The following is a 19,941-nucleotide window of genomic DNA, read 5'->3' as shown; positions in this document are numbered from 1 at the left end:
GCCATGTTTTTTTAAGCCTCCATAACACCTTTCATCTAAACGGGGCGGTCAAAGACTGCAACAAATAAGTCCAGTGTGAATACACCTTTACAGTATGGAGGATACAGACCAGATTTGCCGTGCATTTTTCCAAATAACTTGAAAATCAATAGGAAAGTCAAAATGTGGCACATCCGAACAGAAACATGCTTTAATACGGCTATGAATAGTAGGTATATATACCCCCCCAAATAGAATTGTATATATCCCTGTAACATAATACACAGACCCCTGCAGAGCAGATACAGAACAGCTGAGGTGTATACGCCATGCCGTGTTATCTGACTATAATACTAAGCATAGTATCTAGAAGGAACCATTGGTGTTAGGTGATTGGCAGCGACAGCTATGAGCACTAATCACTACTATGAATTATAATGCACTGGCTGTGCAGCGTGTGACACTCATCTGTACCTAGATGTGATGCTGGGAACTTCCTCTGTACTGTGCACTCTCACAGCAGCCACCCTGCTAAAGACAGAGATCACTTTACTCACTGCTCATTGGCTCTCACATTGCTGACAGCCAGGCAGGGCCCTTTAAAAGGCGGATCTGGAATCTACAACGTCATTGGCTGCCTTGTGTTTCAAGCCTCGTTCTGGCAGCCAATGGGATGGTGAAGATTTCCCTCCAGCTGTAGACAACCAGCTTACCTGCTAGAGTTTAGAGGCTGAAGGACCTTTGATGATGTAATGACCATGTGATCAATTATGGGAGGAGCCAGGCTCAGCACGTGTGCAGTAAACACATTCCCTTTAAGAACATGTTCCAGTCTGAGCACACCGCATTGGGATACCAGTGGCTGAAGAAGTTGGATGCAGTCCTAGGGAGTCTGGGAAAACATGGAGACAGCATTCTCGAGACATTGACAAGAACAAACTGCAGTCACTGTCTATTTCTGTTTGTTTGTTTTTTTTGTTCTGTTTATTGTTTATCTTCTTCCTTTTCCTTGAATTGATTTCTTACATAAACAAATACAACAAAGCAAAAACATAAACACCAAATATATCCGTCTACAGCCGGCCATACAGACAAACGCAGGCAGCATGTTCTATGGAAGATCTGAGCAGACTCATATATAGTTCAGGACAACTTGTCATTTATTCATGTAATGCTGCGTTTGCGCTGAACGATTATTGTGCGAATTTGCACGATAACGATCGAATTCCAACGATAATCGTACGTGTAAACACAGCGAACGATCAAGCGACGAGCGAGAAATCATTCATTTTGATCTTTGAACATGTTCTCAAACCGTCGTTGGTCGTTCGTGATCCCACCTCCTCTTCCATGACAGGCTTGTCTGGGGGTGACAGCATTCTCAGCCAATCGCTGGTTGTGGCGCTGTCCTATCTTGGTCAGTGATTGGCTGACAAGTCTGTCTTGGAAGTGAAGGCGGGATCACTTAGTCCTCTCCCCGCTTTGTGTCTATGTAACTTACGTGACATGACACTTGGAGAGGAATGGAACACTTTGACCCAAAAAGTGTAACTTTCATGTCAGTGCCTCTTCAAATATCAGTCTTCTCAGCAACTCCTGCTTTATAACATGATGCGTGCAGATTATACTGCATTCTCAGGGTTGGTTCAGACTACGGAATCCGTGCGAAGTTCCGGCGGATTCCGTGGCTCATACCCGTTCACGGCGGCGCGCATATCTGCACGTGCCTTAGACATTAATCTATGGCCGGGCCAATTCCGCGATCTGCCAAAAGAACTGACATGTCTATTCTTTCGGCAGATAGCAGAATGATGTCTATGGCAGGGGCGGATATGCGTGCCACCGTGAACGGGTACAAGCCACGGAATTTGTAGTCTGAACCTACCCTCAGGGTGACAGATTCTCATAAAAGCTCCATTCACTTCATGGTCATTGTGATATCAGCAAAAAGCTATCCTGCCATATAAAGATGACTCTGTTAGCGTGTGGTCTGGTTTGCTGGCTGATCTGTGTGACAGCCCGTCGTGATGAACACCACAGAATTCTCACATCAGGGCTGCATCACTAAGTCAATTCCTTCAGAAACGTTACTTTATCTGGCCTCCATTAATAATAATATGGATATGTCCACGATTTTTGTAAGCACACCCTGACCCAATATATATGCATATAAACACAGCTCTCCTGCATATATAACAGACAGAGCTCTGCTGTATGTATCACACACAGCTCAACTGCACACATACCAGACACACAGACAGCTCTGCTGCATGCATTGTAAGCCCTCGCAGGCAGCGTCCTCTATCCCTATGTACAAGTCTGTCATTTACCTTAGTCATGTAATGTGTTTTGAGCTTGTAATGTTCTGTTCTCTCACACACATACAGTACACAGCTCTGCTTATGATGTATCACACACTGAGCTCTGCTGCATGTATCTCACAAACACACACAGCTCTACTGCATGAACATCACACACAGCTCTGCTGCATGAACATCACACACACAGCTCTACTGCATTTATATCACACACACACACAGCTTTGCTGCATGAACATCACACACACACACACGGCTCTGCTGCATGTATATCACACACACACACAGCTCTGCTGCATGTATATCACACACACACACAGCTCTGCTGCATGTATATCACACACACACACACACCTCTGCTGCATGAACATCACAGACACAGCTTTGCTGCATGAACATCACACACAGCTCTGCTGCATGTATATCACACACACACAGCTCTGCTGCATGAACATCTCACACACACACACACACACGGCTCTGCTGCATGAACATCACAGACACAGCTCTGCTGTATGTATATCACACACAGCTCTGCTGCATGTATATCACACACACACGGCTCTGCTGCATGTATATCACACACAGCTCTGCTGCATGTATATCACACACACACGGCTCTGCTGCATGTATATCACACACACACACACAGCTTTGCTGCATGAACATCACACTCACACACACACACACACACACACACAGCTCTGCTGCATGAACATCTCACACACACACACACACACACACGGCTCTGCTGTATGAACATCACAGACACAGCTCTGCTGTATGTATATCACACACAGCTCTGCTGCATGTATATCATACACACACACACACACACACACACACACACAGAGCTCTGCTGCATGAACATCACACACAGCTCTGCTGCATGTAACACACACACACACACACACACACACACACACACACACACACACACACACACACACACACACACACACACACACACACACACACACACACACACACACACACACACACACACACACACACACACACACACACACACACACACACACACACACACACACACACACACACACACACACACACACCTCTGCTGCATATATCTCACAAACACACACATTCCTGACTCTGGCTCCTCCCACACACGTGACGCATCATCTGTTGATGACGTCATCATCACAGGTCCTTCAGCGCTAGGTCCCGGGGTGTAGCTGTGAGTACTTTGTATGAGTGTTGCTGCTGATGTGTATGGGATTGTACAGTCCCTTGTGCTGGAGCATTAGCCGGGGTCATGTGATGTATGAAGTACAGGAGGTTTCTGCCTCTGGATGTGGCCTCAGTATAGAGATTTATTACACACACTGTGACTCTGCTGTAAACCCTCTCCTGCCCGGGGCATGATGGGAATTGTAGTTTTATCACACTGGTTAGGGAAGACTAGTATACAAGCTGCAGTGATGAGAGATGATGAGTTTAAGTGTTTTTTTCTAATAATAATGATGATGACAGTCTGTCCTGGCTGTGTTATACTCTGACTACACTGTAAGGAGCCATTCACCTGTGTGTACAGCACATGACCTGGGGACTACAAAGGAAAGTATGATGTGTAATATACATCAGTGTAACTCACATAACTAGTGTGCGTACTATTAAAGTGATACTGTCACCCCTCCCCCATGTGTGGTTCTCCGCACCATACACAAGCTTATATACCTGTATAACACTGTCTGTGTCTCCTATATGCGCTAAAATCACCTCATTTCATCAGCGGACAGTGTCACCGACAGTCAGGCCGTCTCTCTATCACCCAACTGCTGTCCAGTCGCCTCTTAGCCAATGAAATTAAGCCAGGTTAAAGGGAAATAGGGGAAAAGTAAGAGATTGCCCCAGGGTGGGGGGTGTACTGACCCTGGACCCCCGGCGATCTCCGTATCCGTGTGGCAATTGATCCTTTCATTCTTTATGGGACTTCTAGTGCCGTTCTTGTACTGTCTCCATATAATTTGTTTTCCTCCTTTAACAGCAGTAATAAAAAGAATGTTATACAGACTGGAGACTGTGGAGAAATGGGCTGAATGGTAACCCCCAATAATATAGGTAAGGATGACGTTTTCTATACTTTCTTCCTTTGTATTGATGTAAAAGATATATTGGTCTTTGCTTTTCTACACCACATGGTAACATTACCCTGAAGAAACAGCTGTAAAGGATCCTGGATGACGGCTCTGTGCATATTTAGGCATGTCTACTAAAGCTTGGTTGATTTTAGGGAGACTGGCAACCTATATAACATGTATAGGGGCCTCACAACTCTTCCTTAAAGGGGTACTCCAGCGTGGGGGCTGTTTTTTGATCTGGCCGGGGAGGAGGTGGCTGTGGCGGGTCCTGTATCGCGGCGCTCCAATCCCCGGTTTCCGGCCGCTTTCTGGTGTCTGACGCAGACCCAAGACGTGACGTCAGCCAGTCACTGACAGAGGCGGGATCTGAGCGGACTTGAAACGGATCCCGCCTCTGTTACTGACTGGCTGAGCGGACCTGAGATGTCACGTCTCGGGCCCGCCTCAGACACCAGGAAGCGGGTGGGAACCGGTGACCGGAGTGCCGCGATACGGGACCCGCCGCTGGAACCGGGAAGGTGAGGGGACGTCTTTTCTCTCAGCCACCTCCTCCCCGGCTAGATCAAAAAATAGCCCCCACACTGGAGTACCCCTTTAAGAGAGGGTGTCAGGGTGCCAGTCTGTTCATTCAGGTGCACTTCACCCAGCAGTAGGTCCGTGCATAGCCAAGAGTATGTGCTGCGCAGTGATTGGCTAGAGAGGTAAGGGAAAGGAAGTCTTTTGTATGTACTACTGTGTAATAGCCCAGCACTGATCCTGTCCTCTGAGGACTAGCTGTGCACCGTTATGAACGCTTTCAGAGAACCAATAACAGCAGCGACATCACTTAAATCACCACTCCGAAAGGATAATATAACTAAACCATGCAAGTTTTTAAAAAATTCCTTGAAAGGATGGATACATTATAAGGCCGGGTTCACACAATGTAAAAAGCACGGCCGTATTTCATAACAACGGCCGTATTTGCGTGTTTTTTACGTAGTGTAAACATTGCCTAAGGGTGCTTAAGTGCTTAATAGAGATGAGCGAACCTGGAGCATGCTCGAGTCGATCCAAACCCGAACTTTGGCATTTGATTAGCGGTGGCTGCTGAAGTTGGATAAAGCCCTAAGGCTATGTGGAAATCATGGATATAGTCATTGGCTGTATCCATGTTTTCCAGACAACCTTAGAGCTTTATCCAACTTCAGCAGCCCCCGCTAATCAAATACCGAACGTTTGGGTCCGGATCGACTGTAACCCGAACCCGGTTTGCTCATCTCTAGTGCTTAAGGTTATACCAAACACTGTAGTATTTACGTTCTTCCTGGAGCCTGTATGGCAGCACACAAAGAATGGCATTTATTAAAGGGGTAGTCTGACGGGGGGGGGGGGGGGCATTTTTTTTCCTGACATCGGGGAGTAGGTGGCTGAGGGAAACGACGTCCACTCACCTCCCCAGTTCCAGTGGCGGGTCCCGTATTGCTCTGGTCCCCGGTTCCCGGCCTCTTCCTGGTGTCTGACGCGGGCCCGAGACGTGACGTCTCAGGTCCGCTCAGCCAGTCAGTGACGGAGGCGGGATCCGTTTCAAGTCCGCTCAGATCCCGCCTCTGTCACTGACTGGCTGAGCGGACCTGAGACGTATTGTCTCGGGCCCGCGTCAGACACCAGGAAGCAGGGACCGGAGCTCCGCGATGCGGGACCCACCGCTGCAACCGAGGAGGTGAGTGGACGTCGTTTCCGTCAGCCACCTCCTCCACGGTCCCAGGAAAAAAATGCCCCCCCACCAGAGTATCCCTTTAAGACTGGCGTATGAGTGCTCCAGGTTTAAATAAAGTCTAGCCCCCCAGTTTCCCGGACTGATTTACTAAGAGGCGCACACCTGGTGCAGGCATTGCACAGCAAATCTGCACCTGCTCAGGCACAGATGTAGATTTGTGCCATGATTTACACCTGCAAGCGGGCGTAAATCATAAAAAATCAGTTGCAAGATGAGGCCATGCTTCCTCCCCGGCTTACTGTGACTCCTCCTCTGCCCATCAGGTGAGGGGGGGGGGTTATAGTTGGCATACACCACAGGAAAGGGGAAAATGTGTCCTTTTTCCGTGGTATAACCCAGGGGCACATTTTGATAAATGTCCCCTAAAGTCCTTACAGCACTCTGGTAGCCACCTGATGGTACCATTAGGTAATGTTTTCCGCTAAAGGCAAGACTTGAAATAAAAATCAGCCCTGGCCGACAAATGACAGCAGCTCACACATCCCCTATGTAGAAGCCGTGTGTAACTGTACAAACACATTTACTACTTACTTACCATATATGCAATCTGTGCTGCATAATAATAGAATGAGTGTTCCCTACTGTCTATTTGATGTAAGGCTGGATTCACATCACATTTCAGCATTTTTTTAGTAAATAAAAAAAAATACAGACACGAATGATCTAGTGGATTCTCGGGTTTTAAAGAAAAAGTCCCACGAAAATTATATTGCCCCCCCCAAAGTTATACAAATCACCAATATAACCTTATTACAGGAAATGCTTATAAAGTGCTTTTTTCCCTGCACTTACTACTGCATCAAGGCTTCACTTCCTGGATAATATGGTGATGTCACTTCCTGGATAATATGGTGATGTCACGACCCGACTCCCAGAGCTGTGCGGGCTGTGGCTGCTGGAGAGGGTGATGGCAGGGGGACACTGAGGGACACAGGGCACTGGAGGGAAACTGAGCATCTCTCTGCCATCATCCAGCAGCTACAGCCCGCACAGCTCTGGGAGTCGGGTCGTAACATCACCATATTATCCAGGAAGTGACATCACCATGTTATCCAGGAAGTGACATCACCTTTTTTTCAGGAAGTGAAGCCTTGATGCAGTAGTAAGTACAGGGAAAAAAAACACTTTATAAGCATTTCCCATAATAAGTGTATATTGATGATTTGTATAACTTTTGGGGGCAAAACAATACTTTAACAAAAATTTTTGCTAGACTTCCTCTTTAACCCCTCTCCTTGATGTACTTTGTGGGCTAAATCCCCAAGCATTTTTTATAATTTTTCTGTAGTTGCCTCCAAAGCCCCGTAAACCTTTTTTTTTTTTTTTTTTTTTTTTATTGTCATCTGAGGGCATATTTTTGTACAAGTTGTACTTTTCGGCATCGATTTTGGTTTGATGTATCTTATTGTGTGCGGAAAATAGGAAAAAAAAAAAAGGAAAATGTATTCATTTTTGCATCTTGAATTCATGCCATATTTATGTAGATTTTTATGTTTTACTACCTTAGTACAATAGAAACAATAAAAAAATGGTGCTTTCACAGTACAAGACTCATAACCAGAGATGAGCAAACATCAAGTACGCCTGGGTTCGTCCCAACTCAAACTGTCTGCATTGTGTTACAAGTTGGATGTAGCCTTAGGCAGTCCTGAAAAACATGGATACAGTCTATGACATTCAACCTCATCAGCCATCGGTAATCAAATGCAGAGAGTTCGGGTTCGGACGCATTTGAGGTTCTTTGCTCATCTCTTTTTATAACTTTTTTTTTTTTGTCTGACAGGATTATGTAAAGAGGACCTGTCACCCCCGTGCTGGGGTGACAGGCTTATATGTACCTTATCCCTTATATGTACCTCATCCCTCCGAGTCCCGGAGCTGGTCCTGGGACGGAGATAACCCAGTCAGAAGTCGGGGCTCCATTCATTCTCTATGGTCGCCGGACCTCTCCCCACAGCGTGCGCCGGCTTCTGACCAGGATATCTCCGTCCCGGGATCGGCTCTGGAAGCGGGACTCGGCGGGATGAGGTCAGTATAAGGGGATCTAGCTGGGGGTCGGGAGCCTGTCACCCCGGCACGGGGGGTCACAGGTCTCCTTTAAGGGTTTGTTTCTTATGAGAAAAGTTTATAGTTTCTATTGGTGCCATTTTTGAATTTTATGTCTTTTTGATTGTTTATGCTTAAATCAGGTGCAGGAGGAGGCAATGTTCCTTCAATGCCTTGCCGCACCCCCCTGCACCCCCCCATCATGTGTGCGCAGCCATGGCCAAGTCTTCAGGCCCCCATGGCAGACCTGGGGATCTTTATAAGGCCCCTGGCTGCCATGGAAACCCAGCAGCAAACGTTTTCTGGGAAGCTAATGGGCAGAATGGTGCCCATAGAATTTTTACATGGCGAGGTCACAATCTGACCACCACATGTAAGGGGTTGATCTACCAGTCACGGAGGTTAAAGGGATTGGCCACTTTATAGTAAAATTGTTCAGTATACAGTGTTAATAAATGTACCTGCTCCATTTACTGACAGCAGCTCCCTGTATACCTCATAAAGCTAAAATAAGACTCCCCTCCTCCAGGTTGAGCTGTCCTGCTCTGTGGTGAGTCTGTCCATAAGATGGCCGACATGGAGGAGCATGTGATCATAACCCGCCCCCCAGTGTCCACCACTGAGCCTTTATATGCTTATGGAGGACACTTGGAGGCGGGGCATGGTCACATGCTCCTCCATGTCGGCCATCTTATGGACAGACTCTCCACAGCCTGGAGGAGGGGAGTCTGATTGTAGCTCTATTAGACACACAGGGAGCTGCTGTCAGTAAGTAATGTGAATACAGTTACTAATTCTGTACACTGAACCATTTTTTACTTTATGTAGTCAACCCCTTTAACTAGTTAGTCCACATAGTGTGCAATTCATACACATTAAGTATTATAAGGCTGCACTACATAAATAATGTAGACCACCACTATTCCATATACTGGTAATATAATCCTTATACTGTTCATGTGCTGCTCCTTCTGCTGTTGGTGTAATACGTGATATCACTAGAATTTTTCAGTAAGGTAAGTTGCTTTGTATCTGGTCAATGGTTATGAGTAGAGATAAGCTCCAGCATGCTCGAGTCCGATTGTTCAGCATTTGAATACTGGTGGCTGAAGAAGTTGGATGCAGCCCTAGGGAATCTGAGAAAACATGCCATAGGCTGTATCAATGTTTTCCAGGATTCCCTAGGGCTGCATCCAACTTCTTCAGCCACCTGTATTCCAATGCAGATAAATCGGATTTGAACATGCTCATCTCTAATTGTGACATTACAAGTACGGTTCCATCTCCTGTGATATCACATATCGCTGCTGCTGCATTTAGATGGGGCACACAGGACCCTGATTCTCGTGATTGGTGAGTGCCCTCGTAATTTCTGTAATGTCTGTTACCTACATTTTACATACTTAAAGGGGTTATCCAGTGAAAATCTTTTTCTTTCAAATCAACTGGTTTCAGAAAGTTATATAGATTTGTAGTTTACTTCTATGTAAAAAAATGCAAGTCTTCCCATACTTAGCAGCTGCTGTAAGCAAATCCCCATAGAAAACCTATCCTGCTCTGGACAGTTCCTGTCTCGGCCAGAGCACAAAACAACATTTCATGCAGGACATACAGCAGCTGATAAGTATGGGAAAACTTAAGATTTTTAAATAGAAGTAAATTACAAATTTATAACTTGCTACAACTAGTTGATTTGAAAAGAAAAAGATTTTCGCTTGATAACCCTTTAATTAACAAAAAAAAAATAGAAAAAAATGATAATTTCAGTAAACTGTTAGGCCGGGTTATGTAAAGTGCAAAATGCATTATCTTGCTGTCTATGGAAGATTTATTTCTACTATCAAGAATGCAGCACATGAGCACATAAGCATCTGAGGAGTCTGTGCATTGAAGCCCGTGTATTGATACATCCCTCAGTCTGTTTACTCAGGTGCGGGCCCCAGAATGCTCCTTCCGCCAGGGTTTAGTTATATGACCATCTGAAGAGTTATTGATTCCAGTGGTAGTTGTAACTTGGCATAGAATTGGTCCGTGATACTTCCCAGGAATCAGATCCTGTAGTGTAATAGTGACAAACATCAGCTACATCTGTCTCTATATAGAGTTTCTTAGGGATATATATATATAGTATTGGACCCTAGCTCTTAACCCTTAGGGGACACAGCCAGTTTTCATTTTTGCGATTTCGTTTTTCCCTCCTCGTGTATATAAGGCCATAGCGCCTGCATTTTTCCACCTAGAGACCCAAATGAGCCCTTATTTTTTGCGCAACTAATTGTACTTTGCTATGGCAGATGTAATTTTTGCCTACAATGTGCCGGGAAACCAGAAAAAAATTATATGTGTGGTGAAATTGAAAAAAAAAATGTTTTTTTTTTATTTGGGGGGGGGGGGTTGTTTTTGCTATGTTCGCCCTGGGGTAAAACTGACTCGTTATATATGTTCCTTAAGTTGTTACGATTACAACGATATGTAACATGTATAACTTTTATTTGATTTGATGGCTTGTAAAAAATTAAAACCTTTTAAAGAAAATATATGTTCCTTTAAATTGCTCCATTCCCAGGCTTATAGCGCTTTTATCCTTTGGTCTATGGGTCTGTGTGAGGTGTCATTTTTTGCGCCATGATGTGATCTTTCTATCGGTACCTTGATTGCGAATATATGACTTTTTGATCGCTTTTTATTACAATTATTCTGGATTTGATGCGACCAAAAATGCGCAATTTTGCACTTTGGGATTTTTTTGTGCTGACGCCGTTTACCGTGTGAGATCAGGAATGTGATTAATTAATAGTTCGGGCGATTACGCACGCGGCGATAGCAAACATGTTTATTTATTAATTTATTCATTTATTTTTATTTATAAAATGGGGAAAGGGGGGTGATTCAGACTTTTATTAGGGGAGGGGATTTTGTGTTATTAAAAATACTTTTTTCTTTTACTTTACACATATACTAGAAGCCCCCCTGGGGTTAGGGTTATTCCCCCTGGGGTTAGGGTTATTCCCCCTGGGGGACTTCTAGTATATGCACTCTGATCTCTCATAGAGATCCATGCAGTATAGTTATACTGCATGAATCCATGAGATCGGTGTTCTATTACTTTTGGCTGCTGCAGCCAAAAGCAATAGAATGCCGAGCCGGGATCAGCGCCATTACGGAGCAGACCCCGGCCCGGGATGGATGCGGGGATCGCCCCCCCCCGCAATCGCGCCGCAGGGGGGCGATCCCCCCACTAGACCACCAGGTATGCATTTGAGCAAGTATTTAGAAGCAGCTGTCAACTTTGACAGCTGCTTCTAAGTACTTAATTAGCGGGCACGGAGATCGGACCGTGCCCGCTAATAGCCGCGATCCCGGGCTACATGCGGCACCCGGGATCGCGGCAGTTCAGAGGGGGGTCGCCGCGCCACCCCCCTCTGAACTCCCATAGCGGCACGAGGACGTTCAATAACGTCCTGGTGCAGCTATGGGTTAAAGGGGTTATCCAGCGCTACAAAAACATGGCCACTTTCTCCCTACTGTTGTCTCCAGTTCAGGTGTAGTTTGCAATAAATGGGAACCTGTCACCCCCCGTGCCGGGGTGACAGGCTCCCGACCCCCCGCTACAGCCCCTTATACTCACATGATCCCGCGCGCGCTGAGAGATGAGTCCAACGCTCATAGAGAATGACGAAGCGCTGGACTCTCCGGCATTCTCTATGAGCGTTGGACTCATCTCTCAGCGTGCGCGCCGGGCTGCAGCGGCTGAGATCTCCGTGACCCGACCGGATCCAGAAGCGGGACCTGGCGGGATCAGGTGAGTATAGGGGGCTGTAGCGGGGGGGGGGGGTCGGGAGCCTGTCACCCTGGCACGGGGGGGGGGGGGGTGACAGGTTCCCTTTAAGCTCTATTTACTTCAGTGGAACTGAGTTTGAAACCACACCCAAACTGGAGACAACAGTAGGGGGAAAGTGACCATGTTTTTGTAGTGCTGGATAACCCCTTTAATCATTGATTTTAGTATAATTCAGTCCCACTGCCACAGGTGTGTAAAAGACAACCGCTACAAAACACAACTGTTACAAACATTTGTGAAGGAGTGGGTCATTATAACGTGTCCTGTAATAGAACACTACTGCTGCAACAATCCGTTTTTTACAATTCTCTTGATTCATGACTCAATTACTGCAGAGACTATGGCCCATATGTCAGAGGCCGGGCTGTGCGCTTGGCTCCCCGTACGGCCAGAGCACGTGGCTCGCTCTCTGACAGTGTCGATGGCGACCTGCCCGGCCTTTGTCAAGGGGTGCGCCAGCTGCGTCCTTAGCAGCAGTTTGGGTTGCTGGGGGCAAGTCGGCACTCACCAACCCCAGCCGATCGGCATTAGGTGCTGTTACCGCCAGTTAACTGCTAGGCTTGATCTGAGCTGGGACGTCTGGTCCCATAAGTATCCTGCACTTGGATTCATGCCTTGCCTGCGATAGTGCCTAGTTTACTAGCATTATTTCCTGCATTGCTTTTCTGGTTATATGACTTTGATTTTTTGACTGCCCTCCTGGATTCTGTATTGTACTGCGCTGCTCGTGTGTTAGTCTTGTTTTTCTGTGTTGCACTTTAGTTGAGAACAGGGTTTGCCGTTCAGTTGTCTGTTGACGTTTAGGGCTTCTGAGGCAAGTAGGCAGGGACAGCGGGGCAGGTACCAGCTTCCGGGCTCACCTGTCCTTATGTCATCCTTTCCCAACCTAACACCATATTTATCAGAGGGTGTAAAATACACTCTGGTATAAACTGCGCAGAGAATGGCATTAAAATCCACCCCCTCCTCCCCAGGAGCTTTATGGCGTGGATTTCCATGGCCAAGCAGCTGCATGCAAGCCTTACATCACTAAGCACAATCCCACTAGTGTAAAGCACAACGCCAATACCAGACTATGGAGACGTGGAAACGTATTCTGTTCAGCGATGAACTACACTTCTCTTTCTAGCTTCTGGTGTATGCTGGGAGAATGTTACCTGTCTGACTGCATTGTGCAGGCTGTAGAGTTTGATTAAAGCTGTGTTCACACGCACGGCATTCGCAGCTACAAACATTCTGTGTGCAGCATAGCCACTCCATGCACACACATTAAAACCTACGCCAGCTTTAGAGTGGGGCAGAGCACCGTGATGCACACAAATTTGAGCTTACATTTTTACTGATGAGGCCCCTCTGCATCCCCCATAATACCAATTATCCTATGTATAGACAATTAATACAAGCTAGTAGCTTTTTTCATAGATGCTTCAAGAGATAGTATAGGACATACACACTGTACAGTATTCAGTATAACGGGAGCCCCACAAAAGTGTAGGCTGCAATGACCTCTTGTTACCACTAGGTGTCACTATTGCATCTCAACCTGCAGAAACTGGAGCTCTCCCATGTCTAGAGTTGTAACTTTTTTTGACATATATTGTATCACAGACATTGTGAGGATAAAATAAGCAGTTTTAAAATCAGCACATCCTGACTAAATGGCAACCAAGTTTTTATTTGTATAGGTAAAACATTATTGCACTGTTATAAAGGAGTTACTCCAAGTTTAAAATGTATCCCCTATTATGAGAATGGACAACACTACTGAAGTAACAGAGGACATGTTTATTATAGGTTTTAAAGCACCGGCAGGCCTCCAGCTTTTGTAGAACTAAAATTCCCAGCATACTTGGACAGCCAAAGCTACAGTGAGAATTGTAGTATTGTAACAGCTGGAGGGCGCTAGCTTTGACACCACTGTTTTAAAGTGCCCCATTATTAAAAAAAATCTTTTGGTATATCACATAGATGTGTCAAAACTTTTGATCGGTCAGAGTCTGAGTGTTCAGACTCCCACAGATCTCTAAATCGAGCCAGAAGAAGTGCACAATTATGCATTTCTCTTACTGGCTCACTCCCCAGGTTCTACAGACTTATCCTGAATCTTGTTACCCCTACCTGCTCTGGGCTGCACTGTGCTGTGATCATCTCCCTTTCTCTCAGCGTGCTTGTCCTCTGGCAGTTTCTTTTGCTCTAAGGCTGGGTTTACATATATAAGTTGGCATCAGTTGCGTTTTTTGCCTAAAAACTGACCGCAACTGATGTCACAACTGATGCCAAAAATGCATCAGTTGTGATCAGTTTTTCTATCCGTCTTTTCATTAAAAACCATCAGTTGCCATCAGTTTCCATCAGTTGTCATCAGTTCCCATCAGTTGTCACAAGTTGCGCTCATCAGTTGACATTTTTTTCCCCAGTATGTTTTCCTGTCATTTTCAATGGGATTTGCGGGGGAGCGCACGGGGGCTATATACTAATTGGGGGAGCTCACAGGGGGGCTATATACTACAAGGGGAGAGCGCACAGGGGGCTATATGGGAGGGGGAGAGCGCACAGGGGGGCTATATGGGAGGGGGAGAGCGCACATGGGGGGCTATATACTATTGGGGGAGAGCGCACAGCAATGCTGTATACTAATTAGGGGAGAGCACACAGGGAAGCTAAATATTACTGGGGGGGCAACAGGGGGGCTATATACTACTGGAGGAGAAACAGGGGGGGTGATATACTACTGGGGGACCAAGAGGGGACTATAGGGGAGGGGGAGAGCACACAGGGGGAGATATATGTTTATTTTGTGCTACTATTTGCCTGAACGCCGGATGCCAGAGCCGAACGACATGCGTCCTGCCCGGCGAGGCATCCGGCGCTCTATTCGATTGAATTGGTGCGGCGCCGCATCACCGGAGCGGCGGTCCGCCAGGACGCTGCAAGATGCGTCCTAACGCACCGACGGTCTGGCGATGCGGCGGCCACTAGTTCACCGCCGCACATTTTGAACGATCCCATTGAAAACAATGGGATCAGTTCAAAGATGCGTTTCCCTCCGGCGCTTTTCTCCTGCGCCGGAGGGAAACGCCGCCGCACCGCCGGACATATGTAAACCCGGCCTAAACTGGCCTCCTGGAGGATTGGGCTCCCTCTAGTGGCAGACATGCACCTGTCCACCTGTATTTAAGACTTAGCCCACAGGCTCTTGAATCTTCTGGCATGTTCTTCTGCACTTCTATTACAGAGGAAGAGCACCTAGTCCTGGACTCCAGGACTCCTTCAGTTCTTCAGTCAGTGGTAACTGAAGGTAGTGACCTGGGAGTCTCCTACAGCAAAGTCCAACCAGCCTTGCATCAGGCACTGGTGAAAACTGGGAGCTCCTTAGACTCTGCTCTTTGGGAAAGGAACACAAGCACTCCTCGGTGATCCAGGGGTCTAACATTCGGACCCTGACCTATTAAAACTCTTGACATGTCTCTGCAATAGGTTATATAAATTTTTCCTTAATAACAGGGACATGTTAAAACTTCAGAAAATAAATACAAGAAAAGTTGTCAAGACTTTTGCTTTGAGCAGACCTAGCAAAAAGTTGCAAAGTTTTGTGCAAACCAGGCTGTTGCAGCTGCTAGTCACTTTGGATGAGTCTCTATGAGCTTGCCACATTTTGCCACTGCAATATTTGCCCATTCATCAAGGCCAGTCAAACACCTTCAGCATCAAATGAAATGCCAATTGTAAACCAGGTGCCCGACAGCAGAGCCTAACCTTAAAATGTTCTTATTCCAGAATGGGCAGCTTTTCCACAAATATATTATAAACCGTTACTGGCATGCTTGCAATCGAGAATCCCACTCCATACTAGCTCTATCTCTATTCTATACTCTACTCTAAAACTATCACCTCAAGACGTTTACTTTACTAATATACGGCAGGCGTGATGGTCGGGGTCCTTATACTGTTGTCCATATAGAGTATTTGCATAGGGTCAGGAATGCACTTGAGATTACAGGCTCTGTACCATACAATTCCTTTTAGAACAAAACAAATATTTGGAGCATTCAGCAGAAGTTGGTAAATTTTCTGCCAATTTTTCCTCACTGACCTTCATATGTAGATGACCGGCAAACAATCTGAACCGCGATAAAATCACAATAATAGTTTGTTTTAACCTTAAGCCAAATAATATGTGATTACAAATGAAGCCATGACAGAAACGATGACTGGAGTGTGTATTACCAGGGAACAGGCTTTTTAGGAAAAATAAAGTTTATTTAAAAACTTTAATTTATGTTCGTATTGGGGGGGGAAGGGTCTCTAAACATTTCTTTAAGATTAGTGGACCTTTATTCCTTTGAGATCAGGTTATGTACCTCTCTTTGCTCCAGTTTTCAGGCACACTGTTGCCATGTCATCCTTGGTGTGTTCATGGCCATGGCCAGGGTCTTGTCTGGATGCTTTCTCTAGCCTTTTACTATTCTTCAGGCTGCCCATTTGTGACCTGTCTTACCTCTTGAATTTGTGGCCTTATTTATTGATTTGACACCATTAAGGGCCTGTTCACACTAAAACCCGAGTGGAAAATTCTAAGTGGAACCCCCACCATGGACTCCACTCGGAATCTTGCCTGCCTCAGTGTCTCAATGTAATGTGTTGAGCGGAGGTGCACAACACGTTGCATTGAGACACCTGAGGCAGGTGGGATTCTGAGTGGAGTCCACGGAGGGGGTTCCGCTAAGAATTTCCCCCTGTTTTACTGAATGGGAAAAAGTTACTTCAACATTATGGTACATTCTTTTTTTTTTTTTTTTTAACCAAGTGAGTTCACATGCAGATTGGTTGCAAACATTTCTGCAAATGAAAATCTATTTCACACATCCAACTGGTGATGTTTTTTGCAGGCTGTTCTTAAATACAAGCGTCACGTAAATAAATGGAATACTCACAATATTTTCTTCTACAAATCTACTGAGTGTGCACACAGCCTTTAAGGCGAACCTGCCAGCAGCTTTTTGCAGACTAAAGTACATACAGTGATCTTCTTGAATCAGGAGTTAAAATTCTTATTTTAATCCGCCTGTCCAACTCTGAGTTATAAGCTTTAGAAATAGGTTTATTGGAAATTTTGAGATAAAGCCCATGGGTCATTCCCCCAAGCTGCAAAAGCCAAGCAATATTCAGAGTGTATGTCAACATGCCATACAGGCATAGGAGTGTTAGAAGGGGCTGAATGTGGCTGGACTTACCCCATGAGTTTTATCTCCTACTTTGCATGAATCTCAGCGCTGGAGTGATAAATTGAAATAAGAGTTATGTCTCCTGATTCAGGTTAAGGAGCCCTATTGTACACTTGCTTTACTTCAGGCAGAAAAAAAGCTCCTTAAAGCGACTCTGTACCCACAATCTGACCCCCCCAAACCACTTGTACCTTCAGATAGCTGCTTTTAATCCAAGATCTGTCCTGGGGTCCGTTCGGCAGGTGATGCAGTTATCGTCATAAAAACAACTTTTAATCCTGCAGCGCTGTGTCTAACGGCCGGGGCTTACATTTGTATATGCATTAGGCTGGCACCACCTCTCTGTCCTTCCTCCCCACCCTCCTCATCATTAGGAATGCTCCAGGCAGATTGCTTCCTATTCCCCACCTGTGTGTATATTGAACATGGGCTGGATCGTTAACACACCTGTGCAAAGCTCAAACAGCAGTAAATGTTCCTGGATCATTCCTAAAGATGAGGAAGGTGGGGAGGAAGGACAGAGAGGTGGTGCCAGCCGAATACATATACAAATGTAAGCCCTGGCTGTTAGACACAGCGCTGCCGGATTAAAAGTTGTTTTTATGACAATAACTGCATCCCCTGCCGAACGGACCCCAGGACAGATCTTGGATTAAAAGCAGCTATCTGAAGGTACAAGTGGTTTGGGGGGGACAGATTGTGGGTACAGAGTCGCTTTAAGATCAGGGATCTTTATTAAAATTTTTATGGAAGTCGCACAGTCCAAAAAGTTAGCATTAATGGACATTTTGCCAGATCTTGGTTACCGCTTATCAAGGAGCGTACATACAGTACCGCTAATTCACCACCTTATCTCCCTCATTCACCCATTAAAAATAAATCATTTGTTTTATATCCTGCGCAAATAAAATTCTGTTTATTTCACGTCTTATCAAGATCTAAAGGACGTGACTGCCCTTCAAATATATGCTGTCATATTTTATGTGGGGGTTACAGTTTCCTTCAAACATTAGCTGTACATCATAAGATATTTTTTTTTTTAGCTGCCTGAAAGTTAAATACTTTAATGGTTTGGTCCATTAGGGACCAAGTTTTCCATAAGGGAAAATTACAACAGCGGATTTCAAATACATAGATTTTTATTTTTAGGGTATACTCACACGAACGGACTCGCAGCGAGATTCTCACTGCGAGTCCGGCAGGTCCTGGCAGTTCCCACACACTATATACTCGCTGCGGTCTGAACGACCGCAGCGAGTATGTAATTCTACCGCCCTTAACCCCTTCTGCTCCCGGCCGGCTCCCCCGCTGTAAGCATACATTACCTGTCCTCGCTGCACGGGACCGGCGTCCTGCTCTCCCGTCCGGCCAATCAGTGTGTTGCCCAGCTGCAGCCACTGATTGGCCGGACGGGAGAGCAGGACGCCGGACCCCCCAGTGAGTATATAGTGTGTGGAAACTGCCAGGACCTGCCGGACTCGCAGCGAGAATCTCGCTGCGAGTCCGTTTATGTGATAATACCCTTAAGGGAATCTGTCAGCTGTAATAGAAACATAGAAGATTGTCATCAGAAAAAGATAACTTGCCCTTTTAATATTTCTTTCCTTATTATCTTAGGATAAACAATTCTCATTCCAAACTGCCAATACTCACAGATAGCTGTTACAGTAGACAGGCCTGTATTTAGAGTTCATGCTGCCCTAGGCACTTTGCATGCTGAGGCACCCCCCCCCCATATGATACTTGGGGTCCATCAATATAGAACCAGTGAGACACGACACGCTTACCTGCTCTGTATCTGTGACAAATACCTCCATTTATACAGCTCATAGGGTATGCTGGGAGTTGTAGTCTCTGAGAGGACAACCCTATAATAAATCAATGTGTGCAGAGTCTCCTGGTGGCTGCAATCTGTGGGTGACAACCATCAGCCCTGAAGGTCCAGCAATACATCTGTCTACACTGCACTACAACTCCCAGCATATCCTGAGGGCTGCAGACTGTCAGTAAAGTTGTAGTGCCAGCAGCTGTTGTAGTTGGGTCCTATACACTAGATGCTTTGTGGCGTATAAGAATACATAGATCTGTGGGGGCTCAGTGCAGGGAAGTGACCCCAGAACAGCACTCATAGGGATAGGGGGAGATGTTTTTATTCTATCCCCTATTAGTGATGTTCTGGGGTCACTTCCCTGCACTGAGCCCCCACAGATTTACATATTCTTATATGCCACAAAGCACCCAGTGTATGATGCACCTAGAACCCAACTACAGCAGCTGCAGGCACTACAACTCCCAGCATGTACTGACAGTCTGCAGCCCTCAGGATATGCTGGGAGTTGTAGTGCCTGCAGCTGTTGTAGTTGGGTCCTAGTTTAAAAGTTTGCGCTAGTGTACTGTAGTGACCGCGGGGCTGTGTCAGTACACTACCCCAAACCATACACTGACCCATTTAGACACCAATGGTGCACAGGCTCTGCACACTATAGTGATTACAGTGCAGTTACTAATGACTCACAGGTGATGTCTTCTCCCATTGTCGTCGCTCACTTTTTGCTTTCTTCTCCGTCTGGCGCAGCATCATGAAGACTTCTCTGACCAAAACTCGCCTGCAGGCGGGCAGCTGGGGTGACGGTGAGGGGGAGCAGCTGGGGGTGGCAGGGGCAGGAGG

At 46.0% G+C, this 19,941-nt stretch overlaps 2 protein-coding genes across 6 annotated transcripts in view; one reads left to right on the top strand and one right to left on the bottom strand.

Moving 5' to 3' along the window:
- The window catches only part of SLC25A21 (solute carrier family 25 member 21), a 208,291-nt gene extending 194,097 nt beyond the window's left edge, over nt 1-14,194 (bottom strand). The window contains exon 1 of one of the 3 annotated variants that reach the window (XM_069951324.1): nt 14,167-14,194. The gene's annotated coding sequence lies outside the window, so the exon portion shown is untranslated. Of the gene's footprint in view, nt 1-453; nt 545-692; nt 857-14,166 lie in introns of those variants that run through there. The other 2 variants (XM_069951323.1, XM_069951322.1) reach the window with 2 other exon arrangements.
- MIPOL1 (mirror-image polydactyly 1) overlaps nt 3,452-19,941 on the top strand; it is a 253,339-nt gene continuing 236,849 nt past the window's right edge. For 2 of the 3 annotated variants that reach the window (XM_069951321.1, XM_069951319.1), the window contains exons 1-2: nt 3,452-3,498; nt 4,309-4,382. The gene's annotated coding sequence lies outside the window, so the exon portion shown is untranslated. The remainder of the gene's footprint in view (nt 3,499-4,308; nt 4,383-19,941) is intronic. The other variant, XM_069951320.1, reaches the window with a different exon arrangement.

The sequence above is a fragment of the Dendropsophus ebraccatus genome, chromosome 13, assembly GCF_027789765.1.
Source record: "Dendropsophus ebraccatus isolate aDenEbr1 chromosome 13, aDenEbr1.pat, whole genome shotgun sequence".
In the NCBI taxonomy this organism is placed as follows: domain Eukaryota; kingdom Metazoa; phylum Chordata; class Amphibia; order Anura; family Hylidae; genus Dendropsophus; species Dendropsophus ebraccatus.
Note: the sequence above shows the minus strand (reverse complement) of the source record. Positions and strands in the feature narration are given on the sequence as shown.